This window comes from Tasmannia lanceolata, unplaced genomic scaffold (assembly GCF_043159265.1).
Source record: "Tasmannia lanceolata isolate RefF3 unplaced genomic scaffold, GAP_Taslan_0.1 ptg000015l, whole genome shotgun sequence".
NCBI classification, from domain to species: Eukaryota; Viridiplantae; Streptophyta; class Magnoliopsida; order Canellales; family Winteraceae; genus Tasmannia; species Tasmannia lanceolata.
Window position 1 is genome coordinate 21,962,334 of NW_027518692.1, and position 6,105 is coordinate 21,968,438.

Genomic DNA, 6,105 nt, shown 5'->3' on the forward strand with positions numbered 1-6,105 from the left:
GTTGCCTTTTGCCAGAATTTGTCTTATTGGTTTATACATCTGAGGTGGCCGTTATATCATGCAAAAGCCAGCCGTGAAATGCCTTTCCCCAAGAGTGCCTAGCAAATCACATTTTTATTTCACCCAGCAACAGCATACTTGACGATCAGCCCTGGCTGTTAAAAGTAATCAAAAGGGGCGAATACATCACTTCCCACAATTTAAGGCTGCTAATGTTGGCATTACCGTGTTTCAATAATTACACTAACTCAGTTTGTTTTTTGTTTTTTGTTTTTTAATCGACTTCTCGGAACTAAATTTAAATGTATTAAACAACGGTCGGTGCAAATATTTGAAGAATTCGAGAAAATCAAGGAAGATCATTTTAGTACACATGTTTTGATAAGGTAAGGCCCATCTCACAGGTTTGAACCCAACTTACCAACCAAAACAAAAGGTTAGGCCCATCATTTTGGACCCATGCATAGCATGCGTGAGGCCCATCACTCTACACCTCATGTTTTGATATGGCCAGGCCCATCACCTCTACCCAAACTCATTCACATGCTGGGGCCAACCAATTGCACCTAGAGTGAGCCCACCTTCCCCACCCAAATCCATGCATAACGTGGGGTTCAAGGTGGCAAACGGGCACGGCACGGCACGGCACGAAAATTCTTGGCCTAGCGTGGCCCGTGGGCCGTGCCGGCACAACACGATTTGGTCACGGGCCATGCCGTGCCCGCACGCCAAAGAGCGGGGGTTAGGCACGGCACGGCCCGTGGCCCACTTGTGGCGTGCCGGCACGTTTCGGCACGTAACTGTTATTTTTTTTCAAACAAGTGCATTCTCGGAATTCCGAGAATAGGTTTTTTCTACTGGAATTTTTCTTGGAATTCCGAGAATATATTTTTTCTACTGGAATTTTTTTAAAACTCCGAGAAAAATTAACGACTTAAAAAATCCAATAATGCACTTGTTGGAAAAAATTGGAAATATTGCAAGTCATTTACGAAAAAATTGCACTTCAAATTTCAAGTAATTTAAAAACAAAGATCGATTGTTCCCGGTTGAGTCATCTTCTCTTCTGTCTTGTGCTATATCATCTGCATCAAACCAGTCCTTGAGGCACACGCATACCTCTACTGTTTTTTGTGACATTCTGCTCCGTGTGTCATCTAAGACCCTGTTACCTGCACTAAAAGCAGACTCCGATGCTACTGTGGATACCGGGGAGTTAGTAGATCACGTACCATGGCGGATAGTACTGGATAAACTTTTTTCATGTTCTTTCCACCATGTCAAGACATCAAAAGTCTCTCATTCATCAGGATTAAGGTAGCTTGAATAATCATTTCCTAGATATCATGATAGCTCATCAGAATATGTACTAGCACTAAGAGCAGGCCAACCGCACATAGAACTATTCTACGACCAGGACAGCCCTATTATCACGCTGCCCGGAGAAAGAGAAGAAGAAAAAAATAAAAAATGGAAGCCATATTCATAGGAAGAAGAGGCCAGGTCGCACTAGGCAAAATAGTCAAAATGACCGTACGACCTCGTAGAGCGGCTTTTGCTAAAACTCGAGCAGTTTCTTGAAAACTTGCTTCGGATATGAAACTTTGAGTATTCAGAGATGCCCTGGTAATTCCCAATAAGATGGCTCGGTAACAGATCGCTTCTTCCAAAGCACGCCATGTTCGTTCCGCTCGAAACAATCCTATTAGAGGAACTCCCGAGCATTTGGTGATCTCAGATGTGTCCATATCAATGGAACGGGTGACTCATTATTTCGATGAATCATTTCTTCGGACAGAAGAAGATTCTGTAAACACTTACTCGAAATCTCACTTATCAGATTCCATTGTGGAAGAATCGCCCACCATTTTTTCTGAGGAATTGGCCATGATATATCCGATCCATGCATAATATCATGAAAATTTATAGGTCTTTTTTTATTTATTAGTGACAAAAATGGGTTATTTTTAGGTTTGTAGTTTTGTAAAGAACTCGGTCTTTTATGTCCATGTTATATCTCATACAATGCATACATAGAATGTAATAAATTTGTGATCCCATCTATACTATGCCCAAATCCAATACTTGCGTTTTCATTGCATGCATCTAAAATGACCTCTAAACCTTGTAATTTGATCATTGGGTCTATTATTGTACTTAAAAAATATAGAGGAGGAATTTCTTGAAAATATTTTCTAAATTTATCCTCCATTCTATGAAGTAGACTTCCATTTTCCAATCTCGATCTATTATTTTTAAAACAAATAGTAATCTGATATATTTGACCCAAAATTAATTGTAAAGTTGGATAGTAAACACCGGAAAGAAGATTAGTTGCATTTAAAAATACTTCTAATAAATCTGCAAAAATTTCACAATTGTTCTAATATTCTAGAGATATAGTATGATTGCAAGGTGGATGCATATGTTTTTGGCAAAATATTGTAATTATAGTTTTGAACTCAAATAATGCTTTTAACATTTTATAAGTTAAATTCCACCTAGTTTTAATATCTAAGGGGATTTTTTATAGTTTTTTCCAAAAAATTTATATAAAACTTTAAATTCTTGTCTTCTATGCCCTGAAGACTGAATAAATTGAAGACAATTTTTAATAATCTCTATATGTAGTGCAATTTCCGATAAATCATATTGTACAGATAAGTTTAAAATATGGCATGCACATCTAATATGAAATAGTTGTCCATTTAAAATAGGTTTCAACTGAGATTTTAATAATCCTATTGATGCAGTATTATTATTAGCATTATCAAAGCTAATAGAAATTTTTTTATTTTGAATTTTAAAATCGTGAACAGTAGATAATATAGATTTTGATATAGAATGACCATTATGCGGGAATTCTAATTGAGTAGAACTAAGTATTATTTTTTCTAACATCCAGTTCGAATTAATATAATGTCTTGTTACACAAATATAGCCTTCATTTTGTTTACTAGTCCAAATATCAGAAGTAAGTGCAATTTTTCTATTAAAATTTTCAAAACTTGAAATCAATTGTTCTTTGCTTTCAATAAATAATTTAAAGGAATCTCATTTTATTGTATTTTTAGTCACTTTTTTAAAAGCAGGATTTAGAGCTTTTTGAATATATTTTTCAAATATTTTACTTTCGGCCATAATAAATGGTTGCTCATCTTGTATGATGTATGATGCTAGTTCTCTCATATTCCTATCATGAGAATAAGAATAAGTTTCTAATGAACTAGAAGTGAGGCTTAATTAGGTTTGTTTAGGGTCTAATGACCCATGCTTTGCACTACAAACAGCGGAATGCCTTACCAAGTGACTTGTTCCACCTTTACTCTTACAACTAAATTTTTTTTTACATAATTTACAAGTAGCCTTATCTTCTAAAACTCCCTTAGAATCATTCTTTTCTTTAATGGTAAAGAACTTCCATACTTGTGAAATCCTACCTTTAGACGTTTTAGTACTAGGAGCTTGACTCCCACTAGTACTACAAGGTCCTTCGGTAGGTTCAGGAGCAATTGGATATTCGGATTCTGGAGTATATGTATCATAATTCCAAGGTTCTACACAAGCCTCCAGTAATTCATCATTTCTCATGATTTCATTTGGTTGAAAATAGTGGTCACTTGAACCGGCCATTTAAAAAAAAAATTACAAAGATGGGCTATAAGTAAATTTTTAAAAATAAGTTTTAAATACCTCAGCTTTGCTTGAATCGCCCACGGAGTTGTTAAGCGCCTTCTTAAATACTAATTACCGCAAGTTGTCAAGCACCTCCGTAATCTCTTCTTCTTAATTGCTAATCGAAGTAAGTAACGGAGAGAAGGATTAGAGAGAGTAATAAGAGAGAAGGATTAGAGAATTGGACGTAATAAGAGAATCTGATGTAATTAGAGAGAAGATTAGAAAGAGTAATATGAAAGAGAAAGCAATAAGAGTGAGAGTAATAAGAAAGTAATTGAAGGTGAGAAATGAAGGGAGGGGGAGGGATATTTATAAGACTTGTAATATAATGAGTTATCAAAATACCCCAAAAATATAGTTGTTGGGGGGGTTATTTTGGTAAAAATATGTGTAATCCCTAAAATACCTCCAAATATAATTGTTGGGGGGATGGGGTTATTTGGGTAAAAACAAGTAAAATCACTAATGTACCCCCCAAATATAGTTGTCAGGGGGGGTTATTTTGGTAAAAACATGTGTAATCCCTAAAGTACAACCAAATATAGTTGTTGGGGGGTTATTTTAGTAAAAACATGTGTAATCTCTAAAGTACCCCCCAAATATAGTTGTTGGGATGGGTATTTTTGGTAAAAACATGTGTAATCCCTAAAGTACCCCTAAATATAGTTGTTGGGGGTTATTTTAGTAAAATCATGTGTAATCCCTAAAGTACCCCAAAATATAGTTGTTGGGAAGGGTATTTTTGGAACACAAGAAATTAGACAGTGCAATTTCTGAAATTACCCCCTCACTAGTCGTTTTTTCTAACTTTAAGGAGTATTTTTGAGAAAACACAAAAAAATTCAAAAAGCACAAAAAAACAAAGGCAAAATTGCCAGTGGACCATGTCGCGTGCTGTGCCGGTTCGTGCCGGCGGGCCGGCAAGCCTAGCCCGGCACAGCCCAAGCCTTCGTGCCGTGCCGGCACGACCCACGTCACTGTAGCAATCGTGCCGTGTAGGCACGGCCCACGATGTGCTGTGCTGGGCGTGCCGCGGGCCGGCACGGTCCAATTGCCACCTTGAGGTGGGTGCACCATTTTAGAAAATGCATTTATCAGGTGGGACCCACTAACTCCGCTCAAACCCATGCACTGGTGGGGCCCACAATTTTACAATTCATGCATTGATGGGGTTGTGCACATTATTTTACACCCGTGCTTAGCATTGTCCAAAAGAAAGTCAGTGAAGCAAAAAGTAAATAGGAAGGAAGGTGCTAAGGGCGTTCTCGTATTAAATTTTTGTTAATTTGGAAATTTAGTAGCCACTTGCCTTAAATGAGTTTCTATACTATTTACTATGTAAGCCTTTATAATCTAGTATTTTTTGAAAAAAGTATTTTACAGCCCACACCATAGGATGATCCAAACTGTACATTTTGATGGGCTACAATGTAAATAAGTTGTTCACGAGAAATCATTTCCACACAATAATCCTAGTCCTCCAATCTATAAAGGAAATGCACATTATGGAATCTTCCATAGATCGAGGGCTGGGATCATCCTATGGAAACGATTATGTGGTTGCACTCTATTTATGTTGTGGATCATTCTAAGGTGTGGGCTGCATAGTACCTTTTTAAAAATACTGGGAGTATACCAGATAAAATCTTGACTTAAATAACCTTTATTTCTTTTTCTAACCATTTTAACTTTAGCTAAGGATAGAATGTCGTCTTGATTGCAACATTGAGAGCACGATAAAGGAAATAAATAAAAATCAAATACAAGACCCATAAAACATATTCACTAAAAGTTTCTCTACCCCTTTCCTAAGCACCACTCTTGTTTCTCACCTTAATTAACCCCTCTTAGCAGAATTCCCAACAAGACACGATGAACACAACGAGGCAGTTGGCTCTTCGGCATAAAGTCACGGGTATGCTCCCTGTTGACAAGTGTTTGAATCCTACCTCCGACTTACCTGATACACGTGGTGTGTGTGTCGTTGCGTGTATCCGTAGGGACTAGTCCTACTCCCGAAGAGGGTGGGGACATCCTACGTCATAAAAAAAAAAAAACTTAGGGCACAGGATCAGAGTAACTCTAAGTAGACCCCCGTTTGACATTTTCCCCGTCCAAATGTTTACTTTATCTTTATTTGTTTATTTATTTTTATCTGAATGGTAAATGTCTACCTTATCAAGAACGTAGAGGATGTAGGATTGGCAGTTGGTCAGATATAGTATGGACGATAGTTTGAGTCGGCCGCTCTCCTAGGGTTCCGGTATGGAATGAACTTATAATCTGATGACTGAGTCGATTCCATGATTATAAGTTCATAACCCCGTAAACTATATTTTAGGGAAATTATGCCAGACTGCAATGGCTTTTGATATTTCCACAGCCCTTTAAATACTAAAAGACAACAAACTTGAGTGGAAATATCAA